Source organism: Xenopus tropicalis, chromosome 7 (assembly GCF_000004195.4).
Source record: "Xenopus tropicalis strain Nigerian chromosome 7, UCB_Xtro_10.0, whole genome shotgun sequence".
NCBI lineage: Eukaryota > Metazoa > Chordata > Amphibia > Anura > Pipidae > Xenopus > Xenopus tropicalis.
Genome location: NC_030683.2, coordinates 102,763,284 through 102,777,342, shown reverse-complemented (window position 1 = coordinate 102,777,342; position 14,059 = coordinate 102,763,284). Strand labels below are relative to the sequence as shown.

Below are 14,059 nucleotides of genomic sequence, written 5' to 3'. Positions count from 1 at the left end.
CACCTCTGAGATGTACTATGTCAGCAACTTCATTGTCATTATCTAATACCTCTTTAATGGGGCCCTGCTCCCTAACTTCAGTGAAGGGTTGGTTTCCTTAGGGCACAGTTTGTTTACTAGTCTTCTGCCTCAGGTTCTTCCTATTATATTCACTGCAGACAGGAATTGGCCTATCATCCCAGGGAAAATTCCCTCCCAAAGGGCATAGGTAACCGGGACTTCCTCAGTAGTGGAATTAAGCACCCTTGTTAGTAAATTAGCCCCAGATCCTTTAATTTAGTAAACTACTGCATTAAATATATAGTTTTTATGGATGATATTCCCTTGTTAGTCAGAATTTTTGCTTTCATAAACAATTTGCTTCAGATTATTGTCACATTGTATTTATTTATATAACACCACACATACATAGTGCTTTACAAGTCATAAAAACAAGCAGTGTACAGTTACTATAAATTAAACAGTGATAATAAATAGGACCTTTTTAATGAGGAAGTGGAATATAAAAAAAAAAAAGGCTTTGCATGTCAAGTAGCAGTAACCCATGGCAACCAATACAGTGTGTATTGCTAAAAAAAGCTACTTGACTAATTGCTATAGGTGACTACACACCTCTGAATAACTCTATATGAGATTAGAGTCTGATTAATTAACCCTAACTGCATGTAGTTCAGTGTATCATTGCTCTTAATGTTTGCTCTCTGCTGCCATCGACTGGAGATCATTCGTCATGTTTCCCATCACTTCGCAACACGTGCTTTATTTATTAACCACGAGTAACCGAGATTTACTGGCAGAATTCTTTGCATAGTGAGTCTGGCTGTTAAAAGCTAAATTTATTTGTGTGCAAAATCTGGAACCAGTTTGCTTGTATTTTGTAAAAAAAAAAATATATCTACTTGGCTAATTGTATTTCCCAGTATACTAAGCATTTCTTCTAGTGTCATAAAAGTAATGAATGTTTTACCTTTTAAATGATAAACGTTATCTTACAGTACACATGCTACCTGTAAAACATGTATGATAATATAAAATTCAGTTGTATTTGCACACAGTCTTATTATAAAATTCCTGCCGAAACCCGGGATCGAACCAGGGACCTTTAGATCTTCAGTCTAACGCTCTCCCAACTGAGCTATTTCGGCCACTAGGTGATCTATGGTGCACTAAATAACCAATATACCCTAAATATATTATACCTGTAAAATATGTCCAAAAATAAAATGTTCTAGAGTGTTCTGTTCAGCCAAAAATGACATAAGGGATTATAATAAAACATAATAAAATAGAATACCTTCATAAATAAGACCATACCCACATTAATGGCGGTAGCAGCAAAAACCCAAATGGTTGTAGCTCACTGCAGGGATATCAACCATCACTCATTTGTAAAAGAAGTTTATTATGTTATATTAAGCCACAGCCTTCAATCTATATGTCTCCTCCTCCTCTGAGGGTAGCACAAACCCCCCAGCACATAATTAAACACCTTAGGGACCATATAATGACTATTTCCAAATGCTAAAAAACTCCCAGAACAAACCCCTGCCAGGTTCACCTCCCAAAGGCAGCATAGGGCAGGCAGAGTATGGCGCACACACAGGCAGCATAGGGCAGGCAGAGTATGGCACACACAGGCAGCATAGGGCAGGCAGAGTATGGCACACACAGGCAGCATAGGGGAGGCAGAGTTTGGCACACAGACAGAATAGGGCAGGCAGAGTATGGCACACACAGGCAGCATAGGGCAGGCAGAGTATGGCACACACAGGCAGCGTAGGGCAGGCAGAGTATGACACACAGGCAGCATAGGGCAGGCAGAGTATGGCCCACTAAGGCAGCATAGGGCAGGCAGAGTGTGGCAGACACAGGCAGCATAGGGCAAGCAGAGTATGGCGCACACAGGCAGCATAGGGAAGGCAGTGACACAATGCTAGCACTGCTCCTACACATTGTCTAAGGTGTGAACAAGTGAACAATGTTGACGCTTACAGTCTGAGCCTGAGTTGAACAATGCAGGGACTAAAAGGTGTGAACAATACAGGGTCTTAAATGTGTGAAAAATAAAGGGGATTATAGGTATAAACAATGCAATCTGAAAATTGTCAGTACTGATACCGTTTAAAGGGGGGCATGGGCTGCCAGTTGGACACCACTGCTCTAAATGATTCACCTTGTTTTGCAGGCATTTCTATCACAGGTTCTACTGAAAGTAACCAACTTTACAGAAAACAAAGCTGTCAGAAGTGGGATTTGAACCCACGCCTCCAGAGGAGACTGCGACCTGAACGCAGCGCCTTAGACCGCTCGGCCATCCTGACACCTATTTGGTAAAAGTAGCATCAGTCTTGTCAATTTGTAGCTGTTAAATCAGTGCACTTTGGGTAATATTTATTTACAATGCAGACAAACATCACTGGTGAGTATGTCCGATAGTGACTTGTTCAAAGATATACTATTAATTTTAATAGACTTCACAGTTAACTGTTTTTTCTAAAAATGTTCCTGTAACCTAAACTATGTTACTTCTGTAAAACTGAGTATGTCTTTTAACCAGTTTAAGGGATGAAAATAAATAAGCTTTATCCTGGCATACAGTTAGAATATTGTCCCCATGGTTAGAGCAGGAGGTGGTACATTCCTCAGTATATGTTTGCCCCAGTGGCCTAATGGATAAGGCACTGGCCTCCTAAGCCAGGGATTGTGGGTTCGAGTCCCATCTGGGGTGTGCTGCAATAACAGTTTGTGATTGTTGCTTTTTTTATTATATACACCAGAGGATTTAATGCAACAATTAAAATTACAGTCACAAACTCATAAACTGGTCATGCATATCCAGAGTTGATAGAATACTCTGGACAATTTTAAGCATGCTTTTTTAAAAAAACATTTACAAATATTACATATTTGAACAAGAGAGAATTGTTTGATTTCTGCAATCTTTCTTGGTAACACAACCCATAACGAGCCAAAAGAACTCAGCTAGGAGAGCGTTATGCTGGCCACACATGTAAACAGAGCTGCCAATATAAACCGCTAAAATGTCTGGAATGCAGTGTGTTGCTTATGTGATATCATCATACATGCACAGTGACGTAACAAAATTCCCACTGTGCATTAAAAACAGAACCGGGGGATCAACTTAAATGTCAGGAGGAAAATTCAGGAGCCTTCCAAAAAATTGGCACACAAATCCCATACTGACTGGCTTAAGGCTAATTAATGCCACACGTAGCGTATGGAGCATATACTCGGTAAACCGAAAAACGATTGCCGAAAAAAATGCTCCATACGCCCTACCTGTGCCTGCACCCAAAAGAATTGAATATGCCCGGGTGCAGGCACATGTAGCTGATATATGCTGAAAATGCGAAGTCTTGCGTTTTTTGGCGGATGTCGGCTACATGTGCCTGCACCCGAGCGTATTCCATTCATTCAGGTGCAGACACAAGGTAGTTGAGTGTATTCTCGGCAAGAGTTTTTCGGCTTGCCAAGAATACGCCTTGTGTGGCATTAACCTAAACCCTGAGCCAGCATTCTTAGATCAGAAAACAAATTGACACCACCCAGTGATTATACCTTTCCTTCTCCTTTAAAGTGACAGTCCCCAATTTGTTCAGCCCCCAAATCGAGGGCCAATATTTGCATAGGGCTCATCTTAGATCATAAACGAACAGATACCAACATACAGTAATGAGAATATCCGTATGTGCTTGTAACAAAAAAAAGTATACTGTCTGCCTGCCCCAGTGGCCTAATGGATAAGGCACTGGCCTCCTAAGCCAGGGATTGTGGGTTCAAGTCCCATCTGGGGTGTACCGCTGCCTTTAGCATTTTTGCTTACTATATATTCTTATACACCAGTGGATTTAGTACAAAATAAAATCAAAGTCATAAACTGGCCATGCATAGATAAAATACTCTGTAAAATTTTAAGCACGCTTAAAATGTTTAGAGTATAGAGTTTAGATGTATAGAGTCTACACAAACATTTTTTCTAGCTTTAAAACAATTTACAATTACAAAGTAATGGCTGATTATTGAAGCAGCCTCCCAACCCCACCCCCCCAGGGGGCCAGTCCCCCTCCTGCAATTTACACATGCAGATACAAATCTTACTTCAATAGCCAGAAACAGATATAACAAAAGATTGTATAAAAGAGACTTTCTCCATACCAGTGACATTAACACATCAATTGCAGCAATATAACAGACCTGTGTACAGGCACATAGATTCCTGTATGTTGGATTTACGGACACCTCTCTATGTCTCTCAGTCAGAGCTCTCCTGTAGACTTACTAGCCAGGTTTTCAGGGTTCTTGATTGGCCAGCTGAGTCTAATCAGGCCCAACTGGTCAGTCTGTAGCATTTACTCTGCTATAGCCAATCCATGTAGTAATAGCTATGTATTCTGTTATCGACTAGCTTGCACACATATAGAGAGAGAACACAATATTATTGCACAAACAGTAACACAAGTTACTGTTCCTACAATATTTATGTATAAGTTATACAAAAGGCCAATTGTAGTTTTATGGGAATGTTTAAGTGTGCCCTAAAGTTATTGTTTAACTACAACTCCTGCATCACCTGCCAGCTCACTTGGTATGTTTGTTTCAGATTGCTGGGCCTTTGTACTGAATAACTTGATTGTTGCTGCTCAAAAAAGCAAGTGATATGTGGCTTCTTTCATGTTTTTCTCACATATAACAAAGAAATAAAGTTCTAGGTGTTTGTCAGTGAGTGAGATAGGTGTCAGACAATGTAAGGGGGATTTAGGTTGAATTTTAAGACCATCTTTAAAGGAAAAGTAACACTAAAAGTAAAAAATCTATTCTACCCTGGTCCAATAATTGCCCTATACTGCACATCGTTTATTATTTTGAATTAGAAAATACCTTCTAAAACTTTGCTTCCGGTCATTTCAAATACGGCGATACAGCAATCTTCCCTCTGCACAATCCACTATGCAACAATCCACATCTCCTCCTAGCCTTCCTTCTGTACAGACAAACAATTGACTTCCAGTTTTGGAGTTGGGCAAGGAGGAGATGTGGATCGTCGCATAGTGGATTGTGCAGAGGGAGGATCGCCGTAGAAGGTATTTTCTAATAAAGCATTCAAAATAATAAATGGTGTGCAGGATAGGGCAATTATTGGTGCAGGGTAAAATAGATTTTTTAAAAATTAGTGTTACTTTCCCAGGTTTTCTATCAGATAGGAAAGATGGGCAGGTGGGGGTTGAAGTTTAGTAGATGTCTATGCTCAGAGCACAATCTGTCCTAAACAGATTTCCATTCATGAGTTTGCCTTTAATCACAGAGACTATTACTAAGTAACTAACTTTAGAGAAAACAAAGCTGTCAGAAGTGGGATTCGAACCCACGCCCCCCAGACAGGTGGGGGGCCACACAGGAGGGTCGTGGGCCACATGCAGCCCGTGTGCCGCCAGTTGGACAGCACTGACCTAAAGTAATCAAATTTACAGATAAAAGTTCTAGGCATTTATCAGTGAGTGAGACAGGCATCAGACAATGTAAGGGGGAATTGGGTTGAATTTTTACACCGTCTTCAGGGCTGTGGCACACGGGGAGATTTGTCGCCCGCGACAAATCTCCCATGTCACTGGCGACTAATCTCCCCGACATGCCATACCACCGGCGAGAATGTAAATCGCCAGTGGGATGGCATACGTCGTGCCGCGATTTCCCCGAAATCGCGGAAGTTTCCTCGCAAGGCAGGTTTTCTGTCAGATAGTAAACAGGGGCAGGTGAGGTTTAGATGTCCCTGCTCAGAACTCAATCTGTCTGTCCTAAACAGATTCCCATTCATGAGTTTCCCTTTAATCACAGAGACTACTACTAAGTAACCAACTTTACAGAAAACAAAGCTGTCAGAAGTGGGATTCGAACCCACGCCTCCAGAGGAGACTGCGACCTGAACGCAGCGCCTTAGACCGCTCGGCCATCCTGACACATGCTAGTGCAACTTTTCCAATACAAAAATTTTCAGTTTAGTGTATCATTTTTCTACAATCCTATTATGTGGGGGATGAAAGCTCCAACCCACCAACTTTAGAGTTTTCTCTGTTACAAGGATTACCTGTAGCAGAGCATTTTGTAAATATAATTCTGGATGAAACAGATACAAATCTAAGGAGGGGGAGATTTAACATCCTACCCATAATAAGTAAACCTTACAGATAAATATACATAAATACATAAAATACCAAAATACTATATTAAAAATACAAACCCAAAACAAATAAATTTGCCGAAACCCGGGATCGAACCAGGGACCTTTAGATCTTCAGTCTAACGCTCTCCCAACTGAGCTATTTCGGCTAGGAAAGTGTTAACAAACTTGCTACATGCTTGGGGGTGGGGGTTTATGCTTTAACGCCAAAACTGGGTCTCAGTTATAAACATTGGAAAAATTTGCACTTGCAAGCACTGGGCGATGCCGCAAAGCAATAATTATACTTATTGGGAATAGTTATATTATTTATTGCACTTATATCTAGTAATTATGTACATGTATTATTATATTTTAGGTATGGGGTCCCTTATCTAGAAACCCATTATCCAGAAAGCAGCGATTAAAGGAAGGCCATCTCCCAGAGAGTTTAGAGATTTTAAGCAAATAATTGCAATTTTGAAAAATAATTTCCTTTTTCTCTGTAATAATAAAACAATGCATTGCACTTGATGGGAACTAAGCTGCATGAATTCACATTGGTGGAAAAATAATCCTACTGGGTTTATTTCATGTTGAAATGATTTTTAGTAGACAAAGTATGATGATCCAAATTACAGAAAGGGTTACAGATCCTATATTTCATATCACATTATATGTTAATATAGCATAGTTTTACAGTTTAGCAACTTACTTTAGTTGTATGATATTCAAATACAAACATTTAGATTTTTTAAAAAGGATATTAAAATGAGTATTTACCTCCATGAAACATAAGGCTAATGCCGAAAATCGCTTGCCGAAAATATTGCCATATGCCTCCTACCATTGCCTGCAGCCGAATGAATGAATACTCTCGGGTGCAGGCACATGTAGCCGATATCTGCCAAAAAACGCGAGATTTCATATCTTCATCAGAAATCGGCTACATGTGCCTGCACTTGAGCGTATATAATTCATTCGGGTGCATACACAGGTAGTGTGTATGGCACTATTTCCGGCAAGTGATTTTCAGGTTGACGAAAATATATGTTAAATGCCACGTCTGGCTTTAGCATAAGATTGATAATAATTATATTCATCTGTAACTTTATTTAACCATAGATAGATAATATTGAGGTCTACTCTCCCACACTTTCAAAAAAGATATTAACAGGTTTTGTTTCTTGTTCAACAAATTAGTATTTTTTCATTTTAAAAACACAGCACTCTTAACTGTTTTTACTAAAAATGTTCACGTAACTTTAAATATGTAACTATGTTGCTCCAGTAAAACAGAGTATGTTTTTTATTCAGTTTGAGGGATAAAAAGAAGCACAGGCCTTATTTTGGAATGTAGTGGATACCATAGGTTACCTGAAAGCAGTTCTAATGTGTAGTGCTGGCTCCTTTTGAAAGCTCCGACTCAGGCACATTGCACTGAGATGGCGCCTACACACCAATATTACAGCTAAAAAAATACATTTGTTGGTTCAAGAATAAAATTTCAAATGGTAGACTGAATTATTTGTATGTAAACAGTGTAATTCTTAAACACCATTTGAGCACGGAGCCTTTTGATAGAGATTCCTGCAATCATATTGAATTGCACTCATTTCATGGAAGCTCCCTTCCCCTGCTGCTTATAAGACTACAATTCAAAGTTTACGACACAATGAAATGATTGCCAAATTATAAAGGTTAGGATTTTCATGTATCTGTATCTGGCATTTCTATTGCAGAGACTACTGAAAGTAACAAACTGTACAGAAAACATAGCTGTCAGAAGTGGGATTCGAACTCACGCCTCCAGAGTAGACTGCAACCTGAACGCAGCGCCATAGACCGCTCGGTCACCCTGACACTTGTTAGGGCTTGCTTTCCAATAGAAAAATTCTCTGCTTAGTGTATCATTTTTATACTATCCTATTATGTGGGGTATAAAAACTCCAACCCACCCACTTTAGAGTTTTCTAAAGTAAGTAAGCTTTATCAGAAAGCCATAAGCACTTACTGAAACGCTGCACTGAGTTCTCTGTCAAAAGATACAGGATTTCTTGTCCGTTTGTTTTCCTCTGCCAGAGACATGCAGCTCTCTGCTCTCTCCCCTCTCCTGCTCCCCCCTCCCTGAAGAATGCTAAGAACTCACTCCCCCTCTTAGGAATGTGGATCTGAGCCAATCAGCAGGAAGCTGACTCATAGTCTAACTAATTGAGCATGTACTCCGATTTTGCTCTTGGTGCAGGAGTGAGGCATTACGGGAACTTTCTTTACAGAGCTCAGCGTTTTTTCTTCCTGTTTGGCTTCTGATCATCTGAACGGGAGAAATATGGGGAGACTTAAAGGAGAAGGAAAGGCTAGTAAAGAGTTAATCTCAAAATGCAGGCATACCTTCAGTTGTCTCAATAGTGCCCTTAAGTCTCCCCATATTTCTCCCGTTCAGAGGATCAGAAGCCAAACAGTAAGGAAAAACGCTGAGCTGGGTAGAGAAGATTCCCATAATGCATCGCCCCTCCCCAGACTCGGTGACTTAGACACAGGTGCTGGTAGGGGGAGAGGCAAGGGGGGACGCGAGCGGAGCGGGTGGCAACGGACACAGCTCCAGACAGGAGAGAGGCAGCTCCTGTGAAGGTAGAAATGTTGGGCAGGGATGTTGGGGACACATGCGCAGTAGAGACAGTGAGGCAAGTTGAGTGGGCATCCCTTGTTAAAGATGGCGGCGCCGTTCACTGAAACAAGTATGTAGAATGTAGCAGGTATATCTCTGTAAATCTTTCATTAGGCAAGCTAGAAATATAGCGTTTTTACACAGCAATAGTAGTACTATTTAATAGTGTGGTTAATAGATTTTGACTTTCCTTCTCCTTTAAGGGCCCTATTGAGACAACGGAAGGTATGCCTGCAGCTTGAGATTAACTCTTTATTAGCCTTTCCTTCTACTTTAAAGCCAGGTTTTCTATCAGATAGGAAAGAGGGACAAGTGGGGGTTGAAGTTTAGATGTCTCTGCTCAGAACACAATCTATCTGTTCTAAACAGATTCCCATTCATGAGTTTCCCTTTAATCACAGAGACAACAACAAAGTAACCAACTTTACAGAAAACAAAGCTGTCAGAAGTGGGATTCGAACCCACGCCTCCAGAGGAGACTGCGACCTGAACGCAGCGCCTTAGACCGCTCGGCCATCCTGACCCTTGTTAGAATGAATTTTCCAATACAAAAATTTTTAGCTTAGTGTATCATTTTTCTACTATCCTATTATGTGGGGGATGAAAACTCCAACCCACCCACTTTAGGGCTCTGGCACACGGGGAGATTAGTCGCCCGCGACAAATCTCCCTGTTCGCGGGCGACTAATCTCCCCGAGTTGCCATCCCACCGGTGAACATGTAAGTCGCCAGTGGGATGGCACACGCGGCAGCGAGATTTCGGCAAATCGCTGAAAATGCCTCGCGAGGCAACTTCGGCAATTTGCCGAAAATGCCTGCGCAGCGTGTACCATCCCACCGGCGACTTACATGTTCGCAGGTGGGATGGTAGTTCGGGGAGATTAGTCACCTTTGTTTGTCGCGGGCGACTAATCTCCCTGTGTGCCAGAGCCCTTAGAGTTTTCTCTGTTACAAGGATTACCTAAAGTAATCAATCTTACAGATAAAAACAGCCTGCCTGTTGCCAGATTGCCCTTTTTAAAGCTGTAGCAGAGCATTTTGTAAGTATAATTCTGGGTCAAAACAGATACAAATCTACCCATAATAAGTAAACCTTACAGATAAATGCAAGCTGAGCTTTGAGGTGTTAGTAAACCTTCCAGGGAAAGGTACCAAAGCAGAATTGTATGTGGCAGACAATAAATGTTGCAGAGATAAATGCACGCTGCCTGTTGTCAAATCTCCCTTTTTAAAAGTTGCTGCAGAGCATTTTGTATGAAGCAATTTCAGAGCATTTCAGAGCATTTCTGTGTGAAGCAATTAAAAATATTAGGGGGAGTTATATTTACCAATTATTAAAGCAGTTTATGGGTGGATTAAGCAATATAATATTTTTATGTTTTTCTTTAACAGAAAGAGCCTGAAGGTAACTTCTCTAAAGGAGGGCCTTTTGGACCTACATAAATACGATTGTAAGCTATCAAAAATGGTTTCTTGCCTCACCTCATGGTCAAAACACCTCTTGCATAAAAGTCTTAAATGCAAAAGTGTATACATAAAATATTTTTTTTATATTTAGTAAAAAAAACAAACTAAATGCCGAAACCCGGGATCGAACCAGGGACCTTTAGATCTTCAGTCTAACGCTCTCCCAACTGAGCTATTTCGGCTACTTAAAGCTTTATAAGCTTGCTATATACTTGGGGATTAGTCTTCCTCTTTAATGCCTTAAATCAGTGCTGTCCAACTGGCGGCCCCCCTCTGTGTGGCCCCCCACCTGTCTGGCTGTTTTGATGGCTTACTCTTGTGTAAGCTTTAAATGGTATCAGTACTGTGATTAACTGCACCCCCTGCATGGTTCTCACCTCAGATTCAGGCTATAATCAGGCTGTATTGTTTAAATATGTAATCCCCTGTGTTGTTCACACCTTTTAATCTCTGCATTGTTCACCCCCTGCAGTGTTCACACCTCAGGCTCAGGCTGTAATCATCCATATTGTTCCCCTGTTCACACCTCAGGAGCAGTAGAAACCCACAAATAATCCCTGCACACTACAAAAAGAACATATACTGAGGTGGTACTGCAATTAAAAAGTTTTTTAATATATAGTTATTGTGCAGACTGTAGGAGCAGTGCCAGCATTGTGTCACTGTAGGTTGCCTGTGTGTGCCATACACACAGGCATCATAGGGCAAGCAGAGTATGGCACACACAGGCAGGGTAGGGAAGGCAGAGTATGGCACACACAGGCAGGGTAGGGAAGGCAGAGTATGGCACACACAGGCAGAGTATGGCACACACAGGCCAAGTATGGCACAAACCAGCCAAGAATGGCAAACACAGTGAAAGTATGGCACACGCAGGCAGGGTAGGGAAGGCAGAGTATGGCACACACAGGCAGGGTAGGGCAGGCAGAGTATGGCACACACAGGCAGGGTAGGGCAGGCAGAGTATGGCACACACAGGCCAAGTATGGCACAAACCAGCCAAGTATGGCACACAGGCAGGGTAGGGAAGGCAGAGAATGGCACACACAGGCAGGGTAGGGAAGGTAGAGTATGGCACACACGGGCAGGGTAGGGAAGGCAGAGTATGGCACACAAAGGCAGGGTAGGGCAGGCAGAGTATGGCAGGTTTTTGCTGTACTACAACCATTAATATGGGTATGGTCATGTGATAACATGGGTGTGGTTTCAAGTGGGTGCGGTTTCAAAAAGGGGAGTGGTCAAAACTGGCTTCCATTATCGGCCCTCCACCACGTAGGTCGGAAAAATTCCGGCCCTCGGTACAACAGAAGTTGGACAGCACTGCCTTAAATGAAAAGTAACACTAAAAATTTTTTAGTAAAAAATCTATTCTACCCTGCTACAATAATTACCCTATCCTGCACACCATTTATTATTTTGAATGCTTTATTAGAAAATACCTTCTAAAACTTCCGGTCATTTGAAATAAGGCGATATGGCGATGCAGGGCAGAATCCACTATGCGACGATCGATCGATCAATCCTAGCCTTTCTTCTGTATAGGAAGGAGTCAGGCTAGGATTGCTCAATCGACTGTCGCATAGTAGATTCTTCCCTGCATCGCCGCATTGCCTTATTTTTAGTGTTACTTTTCCTTTAACTCCTCACTGGGAAAATCTGCATTTGCAAGCCATAATAACCAATCAAATGTCTTCTTTCATTGTTGGGACTGCGGCTGGCAAAAGAGAGGCCAATTACTGATTTGTTGCTTTGGTTACTGCCCATGTACAAATTTGCTCAGTGTTTATAAATGTGCACCACTGACTTGAGAGCTTAGTGTGCCTCCAGAGGAGACTGCGACTTGAACGCAGCGCCTTAAGGTCCCCATACACGGGCCAATTCTAGCTGCCGATATCGGTCCCTTAGACCGATTTGGCAGCTAATCAGCCTGTGTATGTGCATTACCGACGGGCCTGCCCGACCGATATCTGGCCTGAAATCGGCCAGATCTTGATCGGGCAGGTTAGAAAATCAAGTCGGATCAGGGACCACATCGGCTCGTTGATGCGGTCCCCGGACCGACTTTTCCTATACCCGTCATTCTCCCGATATTGCCCACACGTAGGTGTGACATCACCAAGCGGATCTTATAGTGTATGGGGACCTTTAGACCGCTCGGCCATCCTGACACTTGCTAAGCCTAGTTTTCCAATAAAAAAATTTTTCCTATTATGTTGGGGATGGAAATTCCAACCCACACACTTTAGGGCTCTGGCACACGGGTAGATTAGTCGGCCATCGCCGGTGGGATGGCACACGCTGCGCAGGCGATTTCGGCAAATCACCGAAGTTGCCTCGCAAGGCATTTTCGGCGATTTGCTGAAAACTCCCCGTGTGCCAGAGCACTTAGAGTTTTCTCTGTTACAAGGATTACCTAAAGTAATCAATCTTACAGATAAAAAAAGGCTGCCTGTTGCCAGATTGCCCTTTTTTAAAGCTGCAGCAGAGCATTTTGCAAGTATAATTCTGGGTGAAACAGATACAAATCTAAGGGGGGGTGATTTAACATCCTACTATAATAAGTAAACAGCAGGCTGAGCTTTGAGGTGTTAGTAAACCTTCCAGGGAAAGGTACCAAAGCAGAATTGTATGTGGCAGACAATAAATGTTGCAGAGATAAATGCACACTGCCTGTTGTCCAATCTCCCTTTTTAAAAGCTGCTGCAGAGCATTTTGTAAGTATATTTCTGTGTGAAGCAATTAAAAATATTAGGGGGAGTTAGATTTACCAATTATTAAGGCAGTTTATGGGTGGATTAAGTAATATAATATTTTTATGTTTTTCTTTAACTGAAAAGGCCTGAAGGTAACTTCCCTAAAGGAGGGCATTTTGGAACTATATAAATACAATTGTCAGCTATCAAAAATGGTTTCTTGCCTCACCTCATGGTCAAAACTCCTCCATAAAAGTCTTAAATGTAAAAGTGTATACATGAAATATTTTTTTTTTATTTAGAAAAAAAAACAAACAAACTAAATGCCGAAACCCGGGATCGAACCAGGGACCTTTAGATCTTCAGTCTAACGCTCTCCCAACTGAGCTATTTCGGCTACTTAAGAGTTAATAAGCTTGCTATATACTTGGGGATTAGTCTTCCTCTTTAATGCGTTAACTCCTCACTGGGAAAATCTGCATTTGCAAGCCATAATAACCAATCAAATGTCTTCTTTCATTGTTCATCCTGCGGCTGGCAAAAGAGAGGCCAATTAGTGATTGGTTGCTTTGGGTTACTGCCCATGTGCAAATTTGCTCAGTGTTTATAAATGAGCACCACTGATTTGAGAGCTTAGTGTGCCGTATATTAATTAAAAGTGGGATCTGTAAAATGTTGTTCTAATACAACCCTTGTAATCATACTGTTTTTTTATTACTGTATGGCTTTATGTACTCCAGTTTCTTGCCTTATTCTAAAACCATACAGTCTGGTTAACTGGACCCTCATAGTGACATAAGCTTTACAGCTGTCCGCGTGACTGTTGGGGCTACAAGCCCATGTTTCACCCTCCTAACGCCTGCACCAGTGCTGTCTGCACCCTCCCACATGCACCCATGCCATCCAATGTCCAAATCCCCTCTATAGCCTGGCCAAGGTCTATGCAAGCACAGGGGAAGGCATTCAAAATAAAGTAACGTAGATGGGCAAAACCAGCGTTACACTTGTGGACCCAGGTGAGAGTGAAGGACTAGGGCACTTCTTGGGCAGGGACTG

At 41.8% G+C, this 14,059-nt stretch overlaps 9 non-coding genes across 9 annotated transcripts; 2 read left to right on the top strand and 7 right to left on the bottom strand.

Moving 5' to 3' along the window:
- Positions 1 to 1,072: 1,072 nt before the first annotated feature.
- Positions 1,073 to 1,145, bottom strand: trnaf-gaa. The gene has a single exon. It is a non-coding gene; the product is annotated as a tRNA-Phe (tRNA).
- Positions 1,146 to 2,238: 1,093 nt separating this feature from the next.
- On the bottom strand, positions 2,239 to 2,321 carry trnal-cag. The gene has a single exon. It is a non-coding gene; the product is annotated as a tRNA-Leu (tRNA).
- A 334-nt stretch (positions 2,322 to 2,655) lies between these two features.
- On the top strand, positions 2,656 to 2,728 carry trnar-ccu. Its single transcript has one exon. It is a non-coding gene; the product is annotated as a tRNA-Arg (tRNA).
- A 1,015-nt stretch (positions 2,729 to 3,743) lies between these two features.
- trnar-ccu lies at positions 3,744 to 3,816 on the top strand. Its single transcript has one exon. It is a non-coding gene; the product is annotated as a tRNA-Arg (tRNA).
- Positions 3,817 to 5,892: 2,076 nt separating this feature from the next.
- Positions 5,893 to 5,975, bottom strand: trnal-cag. Its single transcript has one exon. It is a non-coding gene; the product is annotated as a tRNA-Leu (tRNA).
- A 297-nt stretch (positions 5,976 to 6,272) lies between these two features.
- trnaf-gaa lies at positions 6,273 to 6,345 on the bottom strand. The gene has a single exon. It is a non-coding gene; the product is annotated as a tRNA-Phe (tRNA).
- A 2,938-nt stretch (positions 6,346 to 9,283) lies between these two features.
- On the bottom strand, positions 9,284 to 9,366 carry trnal-cag. Its single transcript has one exon. It is a non-coding gene; the product is annotated as a tRNA-Leu (tRNA).
- A 1,053-nt stretch (positions 9,367 to 10,419) lies between these two features.
- On the bottom strand, positions 10,420 to 10,492 carry trnaf-gaa. Its single transcript has one exon. It is a non-coding gene; the product is annotated as a tRNA-Phe (tRNA).
- Positions 10,493 to 13,327: 2,835 nt separating this feature from the next.
- trnaf-gaa lies at positions 13,328 to 13,400 on the bottom strand. The gene has a single exon. It is a non-coding gene; the product is annotated as a tRNA-Phe (tRNA).
- Between the last annotated feature and the right edge of the window lie 659 nt (positions 13,401 to 14,059).